Source organism: Micropterus salmoides, unplaced genomic scaffold (genome assembly GCF_014851395.1).
Source record: "Micropterus salmoides isolate LMB-PRFRI ecotype aquatic unplaced genomic scaffold, ASM1485139v1 Ms_hic_scaffold_14, whole genome shotgun sequence".
Classification (NCBI taxonomy): Eukaryota; Metazoa; Chordata; class Actinopteri; order Centrarchiformes; family Centrarchidae; genus Micropterus; species Micropterus salmoides.
The window spans coordinates 23,960,686-23,983,937 of record NW_024040485.1 but is presented as its reverse complement, the minus strand read 5'-3'; positions in this window follow the sequence as shown (position 1 = coordinate 23,983,937).

Here is a 23,252-nt window from a genome sequence, read left to right as displayed (position 1 = left end):
AGCTTGCCTTCTGCTTTGTAACCTCACTGAACCCACACACTCCTGGCAAACTGTTTCAGAAGAGTTGTAGCTATACCACTATGCTATATCAAAATATTCTCATTAAACTTAAGAGAGACAAAACATTAAGTGATTAGGCCTATAGTGATAGTGATTGTGATTACAGCCAGATACACTACTAGACTTTTTACGATGATATTGATTTTTGAGACAAAAAAAACATCTGGCCAATACAATTATTTTTTTTACATAAGCACATAAACATTTTGATAGTGATCAATTTGGTCCTTAATGAATTGTGACCAAGATGTACTGAGCAGAACATTTACAGTTTATAAAAAAATATAAACTTGGGAGTGCTCTCTAGTAGACAAACTAGTAGGCAAAATGAATCCATTGCAATGGAATCACTGCGATTACAGGAATGTGTGCGTGTTGTTTGCGTCAAATTCAACTTTTTTTACTTGCATTGGTTACATCAATGAGTGGAATTTACACTATTGATCAGTTGCAAGTTGTCTTGACAGTGCTGACCTTTGAGGGAATGGTCAGCCAAAGAGTCCAAAATGGAGGACGCTATAGCTTATTAGCTGTGTTGCACCAACCACTTTTTTTAACCTCTTCTGTGAAGTTGAACTGCTCCACTAATGAGGAATGGTTTACGGACAGACAGAAATATTTTAAATAAACTGTGTCAACCAGGTTTCCATCCATATGTAGCAAAAACAGTTATTGAATTTAAGAAAACTTAATGTAAATAAGTAATTTATGTTCGTTTTATGTATTAATGTGAGGAACGTTACTGTCTCCTAATCTCTCCACACAGATCTGATGTTTTCATCTGCTGCTATTTTAAGTCTTTTCAGTGGAGCAAAGGTTTCAGGTTTTTTACAATATTTTATCAAAGCTTTAGTTGCTCTCTGACAACAAGCAAGCTAGTTAGCTTGAGAAGCTTTTTTCCTTGTTCAATAAAAGTTTTTATTGAATGGAATGATGGTATATATTCATGCAGATAGTTTTAATTTTATTTGTCTAGGTTTTGAGATTTCTGCCGCCACCTAAGTGAATGGAATTTGATTTAATATACTCAGTCATATTTAAAGAAATATTTCCTATGAAAACTGTTCTGTGAATTATCTGAGTAATGTAACAGCATTGTTTCTGGAAAGAAATATTGCTGTTGATAATGCTATTTTTCAATGCCAGAGCCACAAACAAAATTCCATTCACCTCCATCATATTAGTATAGGCAGAAATCTTGAAGCCGGAGACTATCTGCATGGCTTGACACCATTAGAGGTAACTGATAAAATGTGTTTTTTATAATTTAAGTGAATTGACCTGTCGAACAAAATGCTAGTACAGCTTTTCATATAATTTAGAGACTTAGACTTTCCCCCCACAGGCTGCAGACATGCACATGACTCTTCTAATTATATTTGCATATAAATTAAGTCAGGTAAACTTGCATGTGCACTGATGGATTTAAGAAGTGTTTGTGTTCCTCTTTTAACATATCAAGTAAATTACATGCTGAATTCTTCTTTTAAGGTTGACAAGCTCTCATGCTTGGATGTGTTCAGAATGTTTCATTTGCGTCTCATGTTGTCACATGTTTGATTTCTTCGATATCAGTCAGATAGAAGAATGAGTATGAGCAAAGTTTCAGTGGTACTTGAATAAAAATGACTATTCTTGTTGTTACATAGTACACAACAGGACCTGGACGTGACACTTCTCTGGTTGATGCATTAGCAGCTATATTTGCAGAGATTACAAAATGCGTCTACTGGAGCTGCTTCATTTGTCCTCATGTATGGTATTATCATATGGCCAGAGTATGCTTACAAACTGATCTGAAACAGTCTCTTCATCACTAGCATAGCAGTAGACACAATTAAAATCTCTTTGTTTCATTGTGTGATCTACAACTCAATTTGTTTTAGGACTGGTCTGACCTGAAATAATAAGTGCCTTATTTATCAGGTTTATCTTTATCTGGCAAACTAAATTATTATGTGCTGACATAGTACCTCAGACGGAAAAGGCCTCCCTGAAGTATCATTGAGAGAGTTAGTTGTTCTAACTAGTGTTTGCTTTTGTGTGACGCCCTGTGGGGTCATGAGTGTGGCCTGTCTCTCTCTCTCTCTTGGAGGAGGGGCTGATTGCAGTGGCTCTGGGCACCTGGGGTAACTGCCCTGTAGAGTATTTGGGACTGTTTTCTCATTCGGTAAGGAGCTGCTGTCAAGACCAGATCAGACCTCCCTGCGGCCGGCTCCCTGGTTTTCCATTCAGTTTGGCAACCATCATCCTGCACAGACACTACTGAAACCACAGACTACATACCTCATACTTTAATTATGTTAATTAGAAGTAACTATTGATTTGGTTTATTTTCATTAAATAAACATTTGCTAACAGTTTACCATGGCGTGTCTCCCTTTTGTTGTGGCCTTTTGAGCCAGGTCATAACAAATGGCTCAATGTCTTTTTGACACAGCAATGACGCGTTGTATTTGTACAATCCCATTGGTTTTAATTAAGTAGTGTATATTTATAACTCCTAAATCACAGTCGGTAATGAATCTCAAGCTGCGTGATACATTCAGATGCTCCCCATTAACACGGGGAAGGAAACTTATCCCAGCTTCTTCATAGGTCAGCAGCCAAACCTCAACCTCAGCCTGCAGCCTCTGCATCATTGATGCCAAGGCCTGGTCCATATTACCATCATGGTACTAGTCTTAGGTAATTACCACAGCTCTGTCAGTCCTTAACAGTGGGTAAACAGTAATGTCGGAAATGAAGAAATAGATGCAGTGGGATTTGCTGGTAGCTTCATTATGGTGCTAATTCCCATTGTAGAGGTGCTTCTTGAAGTGGATGGGCATGTGAAGTATAGATGAGCTGGCACAGGGTCTGTCAGGCTATAAACACCCCTTGCACCATTCAAACTAGTAGGGTATACTGGACCATTGTTACCCTCTGTGATTTGTTCACCCCTCTGTCTTTCACCCTTGAAGAGCTTTTACAAATCATGATTTCTTCTACACTGCGATGGACTGGCCACCTGTCCAGGGTGTACCTCGCCTTTTGCCCAATGTCAGCTGGAATAGGCTCCAGGTGCCCTCTAAGCTGTGTGAGTCCCTGGCAACCCGTTCATATAACACTTTGTGTCCTATAATTACACGAAATATAAGTAACATATTATTTTGTTCAGGGGAAAAGTCCTCTGACAAAATGTTTCCCAATGCAATTTTTTTACTTCCACATTGTCAGGAGAAGTAGTCTCTTAAGATGTGCTCACAGGCGGCTCATTTGCAGGATAGAAAGATAGATGGATATAGATGTACATGGCTATCCATATTGTGCCAGAATGTGCCTTCTACTGTAGCTCGGAAGAGAGCATACTTTAGCCCAGGGGTCTTCTGGTTCTGCCATTCTACTCTAATACATCTCCTCGACTGCTTATGCATCTTCCTCTACTTCCGACGCCACCACTTTCTTTTCATCTGCCTGGGCCTTACGGTCTTTCCCAGCAGCAACACCGTTACATTAATAACCACATTAGCCTCGTCGTGGTGCCTGAGAACCTGTCTGATCACAAGATTGTGGAGAGATTCACCTTTTTTACTTTTTCTTTGTAGTATATGGCATAATTGTGAAGTGTTACTTCTAATGGTGCTTTCAGACCAAACGCAAATTTAATCCTTTAGTCATTTTACTTACTATTTTCACTTATTTCACTTTATTGTTAAATTGAACTTTTACCAAACTGTTTCATCATTCTATATGTAGTATATTACAAGGGTGAACTATTTGTACAACAGGAGTTTGAAGTTCTATCAAATGACAAGATATTGCCCTGTTTGCCCATGAGGCAGCTCAGAAACATTGCACTTCATCACTCCTTAAACCCTGATAGGCTTGATCACTGTCACCTTGTATAACAGCCAATATATCTCTACACAAGGTGATTGATAGGTTCCATCGCAGCTGTCTTTGATCCTTCAGTGTTTGCTTCATACAGCACAGCTTAAAGGTTGTCTTCATCTCTTATTTTCTCTGTGTTCAGTTTTTGCTCTTCTGGGGATTCTTGTAAAGTTTCAGTCGCTCATCAGTCAGGGTGTGTGAGACAATGGGCAGTCCCCGTGTCCGATGGACCCTTTTGCCAGCAGTGTCCCTGGGGCCGCTGTGCAGATGACCTGTCATACTATATTTATCGCTGTCACACGTTTATGGGCCCCCCTACTTCAAATGAGCCAGCTGTGGTCTCAGCCATTAGCCCTTTTACTCTATTCATGGCTCCTCCCCTCCTCTCTTTAATTAGCTGTTTTCCCTCTCTACCCCACCTTCGTCCGCCTCTCTTTTTATCTAACCGTCCTGGCTTTTCTCCTCTCTTCACCCTTTTCTGCTTGTTTATCTATCCCCCACTGTTTTCCTCTGTCCTTGTCACCTTCCTCAACTTTCCACTGACCATTTACACCTCCGACATCATCGACTCCCTTCTACTCCCCTCCCATTGTCACTGCCAGGGGGCTTACATTAAAGTGACTGATCTCCCCTCAAACTGAACTAAACATCTAAGGTTGGGGGGGGAGCTTTGGTTGACTTTGTAAAACTTTTGATAAAGGAGAGAGCTGAGCACGTGCTGTAAAGATTTTAGTACACTGAACCTGTGATTATAATTTCTACATTAGAATGGTAACTTGTGTTGGTGAGCTATAAATTATATGTTGTGACTCGAAACCTTGAGACGTCTTATGAAAATGTTTCTGTCCTAACATAAGTCTCATCGTCCCTTGTTTATTAAGAAAACTGCCATTATTAAAGGGCATTAAAAAACTATTTTCTCAGTCCGGTTCCTTCATGAGCCCAACATTTTCTGCCAAAGTTAAAACAATTTTAATAATTTTACATGATGGCTTTCCGTGATTTTTCTCACTGGTTAGAAGTGGACAGAACTCTGTTGGAAAACTATGTGCCCACATAGCAGATTTCTGTGCACCGATGAGGATTTAGCCTCTTTTTATTCAAAATTCATTCATGATGAAGCAGATTGGCTGAGTTTTAGACCCTTAAAAAATAAAACATGTTTTTTGGAACTTAAAGTTGCTATAATCAATATTTTGTTATAAAATATTGTAAAGGGGTCACTTTTAATGATAAACCCACTGAGATGTATCTTCCGACTCTGCAGTTCCCCCCAGCACTATGGAGCTTTTAGGTGTCTTTCAAGTTGTTGTTATGATTTTAAGGTCCACAATTTGATTGTTTTGTTTCACTTTCAAAGCTCTCACCTCGAAAAGCTCTAAGCTCTGTATGAACTTATAAGGTGATAGGAAGTCATTGTTGCGCATACTTGTTTTTGCTGCCCCCAAGTTGCCATAAAAAGCCATTACTGCAGGTTTTAACAACTGAATAATTGTTGCTTATTTGTCAGGAAAATTTATTGTTATATAGAAAGACTTGAGACACAAATCAGGGTTTCTGGGGATTTACAGCGTTAAGTGATTGTTATCCAATAAACATTTTGTTAAATTCAACAAATATATCCTCACTAGCTCTCAGTTTTTTGTGTGCTCTAAAAAAAACAGTTTTCCTACACAGCCCAGGCTCTGTAAATGGAAAACAAAGAAAGTGGTGTGGACCTTGCTACACAACATTGTTCCAGCCAATCAGCAACCGGTCCCGTTAGTGCTCGTGCACAGGAGTGACATAAGGAGCAGTGGGAGAGAGAGTTTTATACACTAGCACATTCAAACTTGCTGGACTGCAGGCACTGTGAAGGAGAGATGGCTGAGAAACAACCAAAGAGGAAAAGGTCTGAAAAGTATAAACACAGAAGAAAGTTAAATTGTTAGGCAAGGACAATGGCGAAAATTGGAGAAACCCCAGAGATTTGAAATTTGGGAGGCGGAGCTTCTGGGGGAGCACTGAAGGGAGAGGTGTATTTGTTTGGCAGTTGAGTATCAAATATCGATTATAAGTTGCATTGATAAATGAAGGAAAAAGCAAAACAGGGTATTGCAGTGGGCTATATGACAATACTATGACAAGTGAGCACACATTTCCCAACAATACTTTAACACCCCACTTCAGAAGCAAAAAAAAACAAAAGATCATACAAACCCACCCCAGAAAAAAGGGGATTTCATTTTTATCAATCATTAAAATACAGGTGATTGAAATAAATTGATTGAATACATTGTGGTTAGCGAAATAGCCTTGTGTATGTCACCACATGAATCATATTCATGCAACTTTAGTTCAGCTCAACATCCACTACCACTGCCTTAAGTATAACCCACACATACTGAGAAAAGCCATAGGGAAAAGCCCATTTAATGCAAAGTGATCCCTGCACTACCATGAGACATTTCTCATTTACCAACAGAAACCTTGTCTCAGAAACTATTCAGTTCACAACTCATCTTCGTCTCTGTGGCAGTGAAGTACCTAAAAATTACAACAAATGCTCTCACAGTTGGAATTGCCTTTCTGCAAGTTCCTATATGCATCATTTATTTGTATTCATTTATTTCCCAGACTAATCTATGTTTTCCAGCCCGGGGACTTCTGAAATCTGTCTATCTGAACATTGATGGCTCATCTTTTAAATGACTTGCACAAAATGCATAAAAACATCCAGTTATTTTTGAGAGTTGATGACTTTTTGCCCCAAACCAAAATTGCATAGAATGATTCTGCTGCATAACAGGCGTGCATCCTTTAAACAATAGTTTGTGTAGAAATCTCACAGGCAAGATGTTTTTACAAAGGATAATAAGTTGGATCTGCTATAAAGCAGAGGGGTGTGCAATTTAGAGCAGCAATGAATACATATGATCTGATGTAAACCTACTTATTTATATGCATATCCTGCTTTAGTCCTGATTGTGTGCAAGATAGAGGATACACATATTGCATAAATAAATGCAAATCCACATAGACACAGTTAAAATGGGTGAAGGATTCTGGGCAGGACAGTGGTCTTATTAGTTTCATTATGACTGTCAGAAACTGTAACATTACAGACTAACCACAGGGGAGTGCTGTTAGTTAGTGGTCAGAAGTTTCATAGAAAACAAGCTCCTCGTGGGCTGCTTTGGTCCAAGTGTGAGTCTAACACATTGTGTCTGTCATGCATCCAGAGGGCATAGTGTTTTACTTACTTATTATAAAATGAAAACTATTTAGACATTCATCAGATGTCTTCTTGGTATTTTGTCTTGAGGGTAGAATAAGAATCCTAAAGGTTTTTTTTAAATAGGAGATAAACATACTTTAAAAGAAAGATCATAGCTTGCTTCTATTTTTTATGTTCTTTGTCCATTAGCATAAATCTACAAAGACGGTGCTGTGGATGGAGCATTTTTATTCAACCAGACAAATCTAAAGGCGGAGGCTGGAAAGTCAGGTGCTCTCAGGAAGTTGCTGTGGGTCTGATTCACAGCCATAAGCACCTCACTCTGGCAGGCATCCCATCAAAATTTACAAATTAAGACCATTAAGGAAGTTACTGAAGCAGCCAAAAACATCCATCAGTGGTTCTGACTGAGAAGGATGCATGTTTGGGTCCTGTGTAGGGCCTCTGTTGCTATAATTGTCTTAATAGATACAGCACAGTTTTGTAGCTGTTTGGTGGGTTGTTGCAAGGCAGAATGTGACAATTCCCTCTGGTCTTCTGAATGAAAATGTGCACACACACATTTGTGCTGTGTGTGTCTACAGGCTTGAACTGTTTGAGGTGTGTGTGTTTGGAAGAGAGCATTACAATTAATCTAATCATTCAAGCCAACTCTTACTATGAGAGTGTATTGACCAGCCATTGGAATTACATCACCGCCCACCTGTCATGTTTCCCACAGTCAACACCCACAATTTGTCAATAATCTAATCACAACCCCCCCACCCCCAAAACCCTCACAGAGTGAAACCAACCTCTGAGACCAATTAAAAGTGTTGGCTGGTCAGGTCTGCTTAAGAAACCTAATGTCCCTCTTCTCCATTTGACAGTGTTTGTGTAAATATGATCACATCGCTTTGTCATTCAATGCTGTTAATGAGTAACTCCTAATCGAATTCTATACGATAGATAATGCTAATTTAATGAAAGGAATGAGTGAAGAACAAATCAGGAAACAACTTGATTATTGATGAATCATTAATAAGTACTTTCCTAATAATTCTAATTATTCCTAATGGAAGACAGTATAGTAGATAATGATAAGATTAACAGTCCAGATTAGAAGTTAATAATGGTTCACTAGCAGTTGGTTTGTCATTCATTCAGCATTCATTCCCTGGTAAGTACTCAAAATGTTCCATTTTGTCCCTTATTGTAAAGAGTTACCTCCTAACCTTTTAGTATAATAGTATAAGAAGGTTGTGTGTATTGTGTTTTAAATAATTGTTCAACAACACTTTTTCTTGCTATCCATCACCTATTCACACGCTGCTTGCCGATATACCAAACTTCCCATATTGTAATTTCAATGTAATCACAGAACTTATTCAAATAAATACTTGGATTTAAGCATGAGGTTTACTGTGAAGCCAGTTTTCAATAACCAGTGGCCCAAACCAATAAACTCATTCCACCACAGACAAAGAGAATGCGTGTAAGTCATTTTAAAAAGCCCTGAGCTGACAATATTCAGCAGAGGTACATTAATGCAACTGAAAATGCCACAACATTGTGCCCCACAGCTGGACTGTAAATTTGAATGCTTAATAGCAATAAATAGCTGAGAAATTGTCACACAGCTTGGAATAGCATTAGACAGGACCAATTAGCCATCTGAGAACAATGACCAATTAACTGGAGGATAATTGCATGGCAAAACTGTTATTTCAAATAGTTACAGCACTTTTGTACAGCTCATGGGGCTCCAAGTTGATTAGTGTGACTAAAGAAGGTTTTATTTTGGGAGAAGCGTAATTAAGTGTTTCAACAGCAAAGAGTTTGCTGCACCAGTGGACCCTCATGCCTTAAAGTGTGAACAGGGACCACTGTGGCCACAAGTGACAGTTTATAGGTTGATGGCAAATTCTAAAAGGTAGTTAACAGTAACATAATAGAAGAGCCAGAAAGACTCAGTAATGTCAGCTGCAGCATTATCTAGCTTCCACTGCACATATGCATTATTTTTGTCACGCTTAAACCGGCCCAAAATAACTTTACAATGGGATAATCTTATGCAAACAAAGATGTATTTTCTAATAAAAAACCTTCATGGACAGTGATTGTTCGTATTAGGATTAACTAGCTCTGTTGCAACAATGCTGTTTCTTTACCGTTACATGCAGGTTTAGCATCAGTCTTTTAGCATGATATCATATATGTAGCCATCCAGTGCATATTTAAGATCTATTTTAGTCTTGTTTTAAAACGAGTAGTTGAAAACACTAAAAAGTCAACAGGATACAGTGTTTTCATCCAACTCATGTTGATAACATTAGCTTAATTAGCCTAGCTAACTAACTGCAGCTAATAAAATCTACAGTTGCCATTTTAGCCGGGAAAATTGATTGATAAATTGCTTTTGTCATCCTTTGTTTGAAATCAAGGATTCATTGTTTCAATTATTATTAAGAATTTCAGGTAGAAATCACAGATATTGTTGTAAATGGTATATGAGCCATGTGACAATAGAAAGTGTGACAGGTGTAGCAACAGTAATTAAGAGATGTGGGGCTTAACAGTAATTTCCAAAAGTGTGTTTTATTGCTTATGAATTCAACTTTTCATTTGTAAGAGGAAGATTGTGTTATTTCTAAAGTTACACTGTCTCCCATTCATACCAGACAACTTTGTATTTACATGTGATAATGGTTACAAGTGTAATGTCTTCAAAAAGGATTTTCTTTCAAGTCTTTATGTCATCACATAAATAAATATCAATGAGCTGTGCAGTGTGCAGTCCAATCAGCAGATTCCCTCCCACTTCACACTAGTTTGATTTCCAGCAAACCCTGGAATGATTGAAGTCCTACAGCTGGCCCTAAATGTTCCTTGTGCTTTGGCTTCAGCATTCAGTGCAGTTCAACATGACTTAAGAAACTTTAGAAATGAAAGATTGTCAAAAATAAAATACTTATTTTAAGGTCTAATCAAAGGATGGCTTGTTTAAAGGCTCGATCAAAAGTTGTGCTGGTTTGACCATACTTCATGGCTCTAGAGCAGCTGTGCTCTGCCTTTCTGCTTTTTCATCCAAGTTGTTTTGTCCTCCATCTCTATCTCTGAACAAATGTTGTGTGATTTAACATTGTAAGGGGATGTAACTCTACCTCCATCTGATTTTCTCTTCGCCTCCTCTTTACCTCTTTCTCCTTTGTTGTTATTTGTAATTGTTTGTTATGAGAGAATATAGCTATAATAAGACTTGGCTACTGGCGAGTGTCAGTGAATCAGGAGACTGTGCAGGCTGTATTGATGATATACAGCACTGCTAGCAAACAAAACAGCCCTTTGTGATTTGTATTCTGGCAAGACTGGAGAAGGCCATGGATGGAAACAGAATAGAATAGAAAGGGCTAAATACTTATCTCTCAAGTGTGTGTGTGCGTTTTCTGATCATTGGACAAAACAATGTTAAATGCAGATTCATTGTGATGTTTCTGTGAAGCTGCCACACCAGCAATTTGAGTGGAATGGATTACTATGTAGTCCTGATGCCAAATTACAGGCTTGCACAACAATAGTCTGATGAAGCCAATTTGATTGTGAGAAAACACTTAGCGGAACAACAAAACACTTATCACAGTGTGGAGCTATACTTTTGAAGCACTCCCTGACCTCTGACCTACTGACTTCAGAGTGACTGGACAAAATGAAGCTCAGCAAATGGGAGGCACGCTTTAAGGCATTGTTAAAAAGACTTACTAGTAAGAAGGAAGACACTATTGTCTGTGGCTGACAGCACTGGGGAGAGACCAGACTACTTCACCTGCCATTCTTGTCTCTGTATGGATGTGATAAACTGCAAGTGTTCTGCAGGATTATAAGCATATTTACTCTGCAAAGTAAAAGCTTGCTCTATATCAGGCTCACTTGTGCAATACATAGAATAGCAAGTGCATACATAAGATCACACAAATTATAAGATACTTGTTATACCAACCTGAATGTATGGCTTTAGTTCCCCTTTGAGGGAACTTGAACTGCTCAGTGACGACATTATGGGAACGCCTCTGGGCGTGGCAGGGCTGAACTATGAATGAAACTACTCCAATCCTATTGGTGTTGCTAGAACGGTAGTGTGTGACGGCGTAACCAGAGGGGTATATAAGCACGCCGGCACATAGGACACATTAGCTTCTTTCTATTCAGCAGGCACTCTGGCTATGTTTGGAAGCTCCATCATCTTACCTGAAGTCGAGACGAAGCAGCAGATCATGTCGAAGCGATTCCGACAGTGTGTCTTTCCCTGTCAGCGCTTCATCACGGAAGGTGATACCCATGTACCCATGAATGTGCGTCTCATGCCTGGGGATGTCGTACGCCCAGGCAGCTCTCGAGGGGGCTCAGGGCCCGCGGTCGCTGAGGCGTCGTGGCGGCTCCGATCCTGGGAATCACAACGCGAGATCACCGAGGGTGCCGGGACGGCTGAGGCCTTTTTCTAGTCCTCGTCCGCAGAATCCTCCTCCCCTCGTCCCCGATCGGGAGCCTGTTTCTCGGCTTCTCCCACTCGAGGTATGAGTCCGGAGAGGCTTCCACGATCTGGCTCTGAGGAGCTAGATGTGCTTAGCATGGAGAATGACTTCGGGCAGACGGAACGTCATCAGCCCTCGCCAGGATACGAGGAGTTGTTGGAAGTGGTGACGCGGGCTGTGGCCAAGCTGCATATTGATTGGCCACAGGCAGTGCAGCAGCCTTCGGCTGGCAGCAAACTAGACGAGTGGTTTCTGCAACACCGAGCACCACCCCTGCGTCGGCCCTTACCATTTTTTCCGGATGTTGGAACAAACCCTTCTCTGCACAGCTGTCTACGTCCCCCGGCTGGACTACGGCAATGTGACAGATATTAGACAGCACGGCTATGGAGCGATGCCACGTGTGGAGGAAGCGCTGGCTAGCTACCTCTCTCCCAACGTCGCCTCATCCCTCCGGACGCGGCGCTCCCCACCAAGCCGTGTCGGATGATGTCCGATTTGGTGGGCAAGGCCTACATGGCAGCAGGTCGAGCTGGTGCTAGCCTGCACACGATGGCTGTCTTGCAGGCATACCAGGCCGATCTCCTTCCGGACTGTGACTTAGGGGGAGGTCCCTCTGAAGAGGACCTGACTGAGCTCCGTAGAGCGACGGACTTAGCTCTCCGTGTGACCAAGGAAACGGCCCGTTCCATCGGCCGATCCATGGCAGCTTTGGTGGCTATGGAGCGCCATCTATGGCTCAATCTCTCGGGCATCCAGGGGAAGGAGAAGGCTTTTCTCCTGGATGCGCCCTCTCGCCTACTGGCCTGTTTGGCGAAGCAGTGGATGCTGTCGTCAACAGGTTCCAGCACGCCAAAACTCAGGGAGAGGCTTTTGAGCGATATCTCCCCCACTGGTCAGGCTCCAGGACTGCAACGGCTCAGGAAAGGTGGACGCAGCCTTCGTCCAGCACCTACCACCACAGCCAGAAGCAGAGCGACGCTTCACAGGATCCCCCTCAACCAACCTGGGACGCAAGACGGCACTCTCGCCCACAGCCCCCCGAGAAGATGGATCTGAGGACCGTCATTCAGTCTCGGCGGGCCCGGGGGAAGAGGTCCTGAGACTTCGAGTAGGGGGACCCTACTACAGCCGATACTTCCTGGTTCCCAAGAAGGACGGAGGATTGTGTCCGATTTTGGATCTGCGGTCCCTGAACCAATCTCTGAGGAGATTCAGGATGCTCACCATCCCCGCCATCATCAGTCACATCCAATCCGAGGATTGGTTTGTCTCGATAGATCTGCAGGATGCTTATTTCCACATCTCCATCCGTCCCTCTTACAGGAAGTTCCTGAGGTTCGCCTTCGGGGGCACAGCTTAACAGTATCGGGTTCTTCCGTTCGGCCTAGCACTCTCTCCCCGCACGTTCACCAAATGCATGGATGCAGCTCTGGCCCCGTTGAGGCTCCAGGGCATCCGCATACTGAACTACATCAACGACTGGCTCCTCCTGGCTCCTCCTGGCCCAGTCTCGAGAGTTAGCGGTTCGGCATCGAGATGTCGTCCTTGCCCACCTTCAGCGTTTAGGGCTGCGGCTCAACACAAAGAAGAGCGTGCTGACGCCCGCCCAACTACTGCACATGAGAGCCCTGCAGTGGTGGCTAAAATCCAAGGGATTCTCCCCGAGGGGAAATCCGCTCCGTCTGATACGGGTTACGAGCAGGTGCCTTCATTCCCTGTCTGTATGGAGAAAAGGTCCCGTGTTGGGAGCGATCTGTCGCCGAACAATTATTTCAACAGACGCCTCACTCACGGGATGGGGCGTGGTCATGGACGGCTGCTCCTGAGAGGAGCATCATTTCTCCTGGCACATAAATTGCCTGGAAATGTTGGCAGTTTTCAGAGCTCTGAGGAGTTTTCTGCCCACCCTCCGCGGTCGCCACATCCTTGTCAGAACCGACAATATGGCAGTGGTGGCCTATTTGAATCACTGGGGGGTCTGCGCTCGCGCCCGTTATGCAAACTGGCACATCAGATCCTCCTTTGGTCCCAGCAGAGACTGCTGTCCCTCAGAGCGATGTATGTCCCTGGTACCCAGAATCAGGGAGCAGATCTGCTGTCGAGACAGGGGCTGAGGCCTGGGGAATGGAGACTCCACCCCGAGGTGGTGGAGTTATTATGCGAAGAGTTCGGCCCCATAGACGTGGACTTGTTTGCGTCCCGAGAGACGGTGCACTGTCCCCTGTAGTTCACCGTCTCGCCCCCAGCCCCGCTAGGGCTGGATGCCATGGTGCAGACGTGGCCGAGGCTGTGTCTGTATGCGTTTCCCCCAGTCGCTCTGCTCCCGGGGCTCTGGAGTGGGTCCGTCAGGACGGTGTCAGTCTACTATTAGTAGCCCCGTTTTGGCCGGCACAAGTGTGGTATCGCTTCTCGAGGGCCGGCCCTGGCAGGTCTCTCTGAGGAGAGCCCTGCTGTCCCAGGCAGAGGGCCGGATCTTTCACCCGCACCCCACCCTGTGGTAGCTATGGGTCTGGCCCTTCAGGGGGTGCAGTTCCTAGAGGCGGGCCTGACGACAGGAGCAGTCAAGACGCTGCTCAGCTCCAGAGCCCCATCCACAAGAAGGATGTATAGCCTAAAGTGGAATGTGTTCACCACCTGGTGCAGAGAACGGGCAGTGGACCCAGTTACCTGCTCGGTAATTGTGATACTGGAGTTCCTCCAGCACCGTTTCTCCGCGGGCCTCTCCCCGTCCACACTCAAAGTGTATGTGGCTGCCATTACAGCATTCCACGCCCCTCTGAGTGATGGGCCCTTGGGGAGGCTTCCACTGGTCGTGCGCTTCCTCCGTGGAGCCCGGAGGATGAGACCCCGTGACTCGTTCCAGGGTTCCCACTTGGGACCTGGCAGTGGTTCTCGAAGTGCTGGCTGAGGCCCCCTTCGAACCCCTGGAGTCGGCTAAGGCCAAGCACCTGACCCTTAAGATGACCTTTCTCCTCGCTATCACCTCTCTGAGGAGGGTGGTGGGATCTCCAGGTACTTTTGATTTCTCCCCAATGCCTGGAGTTTGCCCCGGGGAGGCTCAGGGCCATCCTGCACCCTTGTCCAGGTTATGTCCCTAAGGTTCCGGCCAGACTGGCAGGGTCCACGGTGCTGCAGGCGTTTCATCCCCCACCTCATGTGACGGCGGAGGACGGAAGACTTCATCTGCTCTGCCCTGTCAGAGCACTGAGTATTTACACTCTGAGGTCTTCTCGGTGGAGGAAAGCAGACCAGTTGCTGGTGTGTTTCGGGTCCCCCAAGGCTGGGCTCCCCGCTTCTAAATACACCATCAGCAACTGGATCGTTCAGACTATTTCCCTGGCCTATCAGGTGCACGGTTTGCCTTCACCTATGGCCGTAAGGGCGCACTCTACTCGAGGCACGCGGCTGCCTCACACTTCCATCCGGTTTTACAGTCTGGACCTTTCTTCTGCACCCGGCCCCCGTGCGCTCTCCTCCTAGTCGTGCCGTCAGGTTCTGCACGCTGGGGGCAGGCGGGGTTTCGGCGCGGCCTAAGTGGGTATCTCGTTCCCATAGTGTCGTCACCGACGCAGTTCGAGCTCCCTCGAAGGGGAACGTCTCGGGTTACGTATATAACCCTTGTTCCCCGAGAAGGGGAACGAGACACTGCGTCGGTCCGCCACACCTCACCCCGCCTGGAGTGCCTTGCTTCATAGAAAAGGGCTAATGTGTCCTATGTGCCGGCGTGCTTATATACCCCTCCGGTTACGCCATCACACACTACCGTTCTAGCAACACCAATAGGATTGGAGTAGTTTCATTCATAGTTCAGCCCTGCCACGCCCAGAGGCGTTCCCATAGTGTCGTCACCGACGCAGTGTCTCGTTCCCCTTCTCGGGGAACAAGGGTTACATACGTAACCCGAGACGTTTTTCTGATTCTAATTGCTGGACACTTTGCATCAATTCCTTCCCTTTAAAAAGATTTTTGAAGTAGTGAGGTGAGGTACTTTAAATGTGATTCAAAATATGCTCTTAGTCAATTAGGCTCAAACAAACACAAATATAGAGACAAAGGGAAAAATTTAACTTGGGAAAAGATAGAAATGTTCTGAGTCTGAGTAATTTAGGTTGCAAGAGGTCACATTGTTGTAGCGATGTACTGTTAATAAAATGATGTTTGTACTCTTAAAGATAAAGGCTCAACAAAATTAAGTATTGATCTCACCTGAGCAGGGAGCCCTGCTGAACAAATGTGCACATGTGATAGGAGAAGAAGAAGAAGATCGCTTCACCATGATGCAAGCTGAGCTGAAGATGCAGAGGTCCGCCGTTAGGGAAATAGCTGAATAAGAATTTCCTTTCCTGTGTAATTTTCCCCCACAACATGATAATGCTGTGAATCTGGCCCAGCAACCAATGGCAGCCTGTTTAAAGTCTGTATTCATCTCATGACAAAAAAATGATTCAGGATCTTAAGGTAAAAACAACTAATGGGTGCCCTTCTTAATCTAAAAAAATTATCTAGTTGCTCAATTGCAATACTTATTCAAGATCCCATTATCGCCTGTCTGCAGATCTTGGGTTTTCCTCCCTTGTGTGTTTACTTGATAGAAGTACCAGTAACAAAAAAATGAGAATAAGGGAGCAAGATAGCTGCCCCTGAAGTATGGACAGCAGGCTATGTATATTCTTAATTAAATTGAGTATTCATTCACAATCTTCCCCTACAGTATTGTGTAATATAATGCCAAGCACACATAGTTTCAAACTTAGAACAGCTGAAGAAAATGTATGGCTAATTCCCAGGATTTGTACAACAGTTTCTTCATATCCCCCTCCTGAGACACTTCATTCTTTACTCAGAGACCTCAGGGGAGATGCAGCTCATCTCCTCAGCCTCAGTTCTGTGGTGGTGAATTAATAAAGAGGACATCGTGAGGAATGAATCACTCTGTCCACCTATCTTACGTGTCCCTACAGGTCCTCATTATAACTAATCCTGTCGGTGGCTGCTCATGGAGAACCTTGTGCTTGGTTTAATTGCACCAAGGTCATTTCTGGGTCTTACATCAATACCTTTAAAATAAATGTAGGTATTGTGGGTGAGTATTGAATGCATACATTGATCAGACTTCTGATTTTTAGTACTAAATTACAATATTATCATTATGGGGCACCTATAAAATGATTATGGTGGTGTACAGTAATGAGGAATAAACAAGATGCCTGAGAAATTTAGATTTAAACTCTGAAATTGTATGGTAGGCTACTTATGGACTATAGTGATGTCATTACATGTAATTCAAACACATGGGAACATGTTTAAACTGGTGTACTGGGTGAGCTGAGTCTAATTTATAGACGTGGTGGTACTCTACTGGTCAAAGTATCAGTGCCTCCCCTCAGAGCTTGGAAAGGTGCCTCTCCTTTAGTTTACCTGGTCAGATTTGCTGTCCTGGATGCCTAAGGGATCATGATTATGTTATATGATCACATACACAGACAGAATCAAGCCAAGACAGCGTAATATTGCTGTTTGACAGCACAGATGACACTAAATATCAAATAAAAGGGGTCTGTCTTTGGCATTTATTAATCTCTTGGAATGTGGGAAAACTGTAAAAGTCCCCAAAACTACTATATCTCTTAACTTTCTCTTTAACCAAATCACACACATTTAAGCTATTCTACATCCCCTTTTGACAATAAATGTAATAACTAACGTAATATTTTTTTCACCGAGCCTAAGTACAGTGTGTGTGGCCATTTAAGGCGTCTGGAGATAGCTTCCTTGTCAGTGCTATTCATTTAATTTGTGGAAGTGATGCAAGTAATAATAAGCCCTATGATATCAAAACAAAACAGAAAACTTAAAAGCTGCATTAATTTATTTGGTTTTTGTAGGCCCCTTTGGATCAGTGGAAGGAGCCTTGTAAAGTTAATAAGATGAAGATGTTAGCAAAGGTGTCTTATTTACACAACCTGCAGACACGGAGCATTAGAACCTTAGCATTCATCTGGATATGTGCTTTAGGCAACTTGAAGAATCTGTTGTGGCAAAAATGAGACTAATAAGACAGTCGCTGCAGCATGTAAACACTGAAAGTAAGGTATAGACTTTGCTGTCTGCTTGGACATGTTGTTAATCACAGGACACCTTTACATTGATAATAATAATCGAGTCACAGCCCCTGTTTTTCTCTAAGATAAATCCCAGATAATTATATAAAAAAAAAAACAGGCAGCATTTTTGCAGAGTCTGTGAAGGTTCTCAGTCATCCAGATCATAGTGATCCAAAAAAGGTTAAAGTCAAGCGCAACTGGACTTGGTTGAAGATACTAGAAGACATTTCGTCCCTCATCTGAAGGAGTCAAGGAAGCCATCTACACCCGGGTTGAGAAGCTGTCACTGAGCAGAGGAGGTGGTCTACGCCTACATCCCACTGAGGTTAAAATACCTGAGTTTCCCTACCAGTGAGTCAGAACTGAAGAAGTCTCTTGGATGAGGGACGAAACGTCTTCTAGTATCTTCAACCAAGTCGAAAGTGCAACTTAATTCATGAAAATAAAGATGTTAACCTGAATTGACATATCCTTGCTCATCCTGTATGATGCAATGAAAATATGAACATGGCTGAACCAGAATCTGCCCTGGCACGTTGCCTTAACACGTTTCTATTCCAAGTGGTCTGCCATTCAGATACAGTAAGATATACAAAAGTACCAGTTAGTTGTCGATGGTATGGACACACATTTGTTGTTTGAAAGGAAAGCAACTGCAGTGAATAAGGAATTCAGTGAAAATGTAAACACTAAAAGCCAACACATCCTGAGTGATTTACATTATATCACAGCAATCAGATTTTATTACACACGTGCCACATGTTTTATGGCTAAGGATAGACGCACAGGCACACGTGTCGATACATAATTCAATTACATAATTTAAATGATTTATAAACAACTGTCCCTGACTTTGACTGGTATCCTGGATTTATTATTTTTTTTCTGATGATTGAACATTAAGTTGATTAGTTGGTACGCAGGGCATCACACACAGAGCTGCTGTTAGATGGAAACATTTTCTTTTCGCTGGTTCCTCAGAAAGAGAGCTCGGATTTAGATTAGCTGATTGTATGTTGCTTCATCTTCTGTGTACATGAATGTGACCAGGATAGCAAATTAGTTTTTAGTGTTGGAGTCATTTTGCTCACACATGATTGGTTGGCTTTGTTTTCATCAGTACAGTTAGTTGACAGACCTCCAGATTCCTTGTGTAGACAGACAGGAACAGCACACTGTTTCAATCTCAAGCACCCTTTTCCACCCAATTCACTGAATATAATTAATTATGGCGAACAGAGACAAAAATATGCTTATTAATTGAAAAGAGGGTGCTGTGGTGCCCCCCCCCCCCCCCCACACTCTCCTTTTCTGGGTCACTGCTCACACAGCTGAGAAGAAAATAAGTTGCAGCTCCCACCTCATTTAATGATCGCTTTAGTTACACAATACCACCTTTGACCTCTCTTTATTCAAAGCCACACTTCTTTTTTTGATATATTACCTCAAATCACAACAACTAATAGAAGCCATATATCTTCATTCTTTTTACGCCAGCTTTTTTCATGTGGACAGCAAAATAGATAGAAAAGCTTACTGGAAGTAAGCCTAAATGAGCTTACACGCCAAAATCTTTTTTGTTGCAAACAGACAAATAAGGGAAGGAGTGATTAATTGACCCTGATTAATTCTAACCTGTCTCTTAACTAATTATATTGGATATTTAATTACACATGCATGCATGGCTCGCGCAATAATCAATTGTTCCTCCTGGCAGGATGTGATCAAGTGATTTGAATGCTTTGAGAGAGAAGCTGTAGTTTTTATTGTGATGAGGACTTATGAACTATCCTTTTTGACCAGAATGGAAGTAGAGAAAGCAGCACGTCACCTCTAGACATTATTTACAGGTCGTGTACCCTCAAGCAAAGCAGTTTGACTACAAGTCTGCAGCTTGCATTGTTCTCATTGGTGAGTATTGGTGTGGAAGGGCGAATGGTTCCTAAATAATGGGTTGTGGCCTACAACCTGGCAGTGATGAATGGTGCTGCAGTTCCTTGCTGTGGTTTTAGGATTAGGAGAAGTTGGAGGATCGGAGGGCTAAAGTGAGCTACATTCAAGCATGTGCTCAGCCAGTGAACCTTGCATAGCCGTTATGGCTTTTTCTCAGCTCTGTGTGATGTGATTTGATGAGCAAACATGGCAACGAGCCAGGTTATGTTCACATGACTGGTATCCATGTCCATATCCAGCTGAAGGCCATTTCATTATCGTCAGGGCTCCGAGTGTGTTCTGATGCCACATGTGACTGATGTAGGTGTTAACTAACATCATTTTAAGTGTGTATGAACTGGTAAGGACAAGAGGAGCACTTTACAGTTGAGAGTAGAACAGAGTGGAGGTCAAAAGGTGAGTGTGTATCTCTGCCAAGATCCTTTACTGCCCGCGGCAGTTGTCTTTTGTCCACTGCCAAAGAGTCACGATGTGAATTTCCCTGCTCTGCCCTTTATATTTGGGCTCATTATCCTGACCCATCTGTCACAGGATTTGTAACCTTAAGCAGTCCAATTAGAGAAGCGACCTTTTGTTGCATTTCTCATAAACTTTTATTCTGGGCCACTACTTACACTTTGCCCAAGAAACAAACAGAAATAGAGGTAATAGATCCTGAGGAAATGAATGTCATTCAAGGGGTTTCCTTAGAGGCATTAGATGAAATGTTGACATGCTGTAATTTTATGCTAAGAGTTACAGTAATAGTCCATTACAACATTAGGACAACCAGAATCCATTGTAGAAATTCAGGTACTGCATTTTTCTCATCTTCCATTTTTCTCCATTTAAAATTTTCAGCGACTGTAGTGCTGAACGTTGCTGACCAGTCAAACACAGGCCTCAAGCTTGCTACAACTTGTGTACATTCAGACTGAAACGCTAGCACTAGGTGTCACTAGTATCAATATTAGGACTGTGGATGAGACTTTCATTCAACATTATTGACATACTGCAGATCTGAACTCCCACCTGGAAATACTGCACTCTTTCCTTTGGTTCGCAATTGGATCTTACGCAGTCTTTGCAGTTCTAAAGATAAACGGAAATATTAACAAGAACTCACTAGTTCTATTAATAGGGATGCATAATAATAAGCTCATATGATGATGGTTTTGTTGGTGTTGGAGAGCGCAACTATGTCTACCTCTTCAAAATCTTTCATAGGCGTTCAATTACAATGAGATGTGATAACTATAGAATTTCATTCCCATCATCTCCATACTCATCAATGCATTCAGTGACCCTTCATGCCCTGTATGGAAACATGTGCATTTGTTATTGTTATGTTGTTAATTCAGGTTTTTCCTTTAAAGAGGTGGTATTGTGCTTTTTGGCTTTTTCCCTCTCCTTTATTGAGTTATATTTCTTTTTTGTGCATGTAACAGGTTTGCAAAGTGAAAAAGCCCAAAGTCCAGCCCAAAGGGAGTTCCCATCTCCCACAGAAAGCTCTGCTCTGAACTGTTTGAAAACAGCTTGTTTGTAGTCCAGCCCTTCACTTCCTTCACTGTGACATCACAATGAAAACGCGTCATAAAGCTTGCCAAGCGGGTAGCGGGGTCAGGCACGCCCTCAAACCAAGCTAGTCTGAGCGGAGGCCCTTTGGCTCGACTCGCCTTTGTTTGGTTTTCCATTGTAGAAATGTTGTACCTGTACCTGCTTCCAGGTACTTTTTTCCCTATCACCTCACCTTCGTCGAGGTTCCAAGCCAGCTGAGGGAAACTAAAACCCAACGTGCAAACACGACAGACTGCTGATTGGTCAGAGAGAATATTCACTATTCACTGCATCATCATTGCGTGCGCCAGACAGAGGCCAGCAACAGAAAGTTTTATATTTTACAGTTTTCGTATATGTAATTTCATCACTAAATCCACTTCTGAGAAGTTCTGAGGTGAGAAATCAGCTGTGTAGATTTCGAATATTGACAGTTTTACGAGAAGTGATGGCGGAACAAAAATGTGCTTGAATATTTTCGGAGTTGAGGAGCTCCGCAAGTGGCTGCGGGGGAAGCCTGTACCAACCCGCGGAAGGAGCGTGTGAGGCCGGCCAGCCGCCCGCTCACAGAGCCCTCTGCTCCCGCCATCACACAGACCGCTGCAGCAACAACGGCAGAGCAAAACACAGCTGGAAGGTTTTCATACCGCTTATCTGTCTCTACATTCTGAGGAATGTTGAAATGTTTTAACCGTAGACTATATATTTTAAAAGCTGTGTGGATCGCTGGTGTGTGTCGCATTGTACATTACGTTGCGGCAGTTGTGTGTGGCGTCGCTATGACGACAAGCTACGTACTATCTGAGTATTAGAGTAGAGTCGAGTCTATCGATTTGCGCTATGGTAGCATTTTTCGGCGAGGCAGCATAGATCGTCAGAACACTGGCAACAGTTCAACGTTTAGTCCTGATGGTAAGATGTGGAACAATGATGTTGTGTGGTTGTGGACTTGAGAGTAACTTATACCATCTGTTACGGTCGCAGTCTGAAGCTGCTTTGATTTGGATCACACTACCTTTTTTCTTACGACCCGCCCTTCTCTGCTTCTGATTGGCTAATAGTCCTTACCTGGGAACTGCGCATGTGCAACTCCCAACAAAGATTTTGTACAAGTAAGATGCATCACTCTGTAGCTCAAGAGCATAGCGTACAACACATAGGGTGAAAAGAGGAGCTGCAGCAATGTGCAGTATGAGAAAAATGTGGTGTTTTCTGAAAATTAAACCATGTAAACCTGTTCTGGTACAACCCCTAATTAAGATTTTGAACCTGAAAATTAGCATAATACCACCTCTTTAATGTGTCATTAAAGGTCATCATATAGTCAGGGTTGAAAAATAAATAAATACAAGTAATTAACGTATTCATTACTTGAGTAGTTCCATTACGCTTTATGCTTCTACTCTACTACATTTCAGAGGAAGATTTTGTCTTTTACAGTTACATTGCAGATGCCTTGGGCAAGATACTGAACCCCCGAATTGCCCCTGGAGGATGTTCCACCATTGTATGAATGTTAGTTTCCGTTTGAGCACTTAGGCACAGTGTATGAATGAATGCAGATGTAGTGTAAAAGCGCTTTGAGTGGTCGAAAAGACTAGAAAGGCGTTATACAAATACGGAGCATTTACATTTACATGCAAAACATGTGATCGGTAAATAAAATCTGATTGTTATAGAATAAATTACCCAACAGTATATCAAGCAGTTAAAAGTAGCTTCACCTTACCCCGCTAGAACATTAAAATGCTGCTTACACTACACATTATAATAATAATCCAATAATATAACATAATATAATAATATAATATAATATTATCACAACACTGACTGTATAATGCTGCATAATGAGTGATGTAATTAAGTTTAATAGTTATAGTACATGTTACTTGTAATTGGGTATTTTACATCGTAGTATTGCTACTTTTAGTAAAGAATCTGAATACCTCCTGCGCCACTTAATATAGTGGTAGGATTACTTACTGATGAAAACCTTTG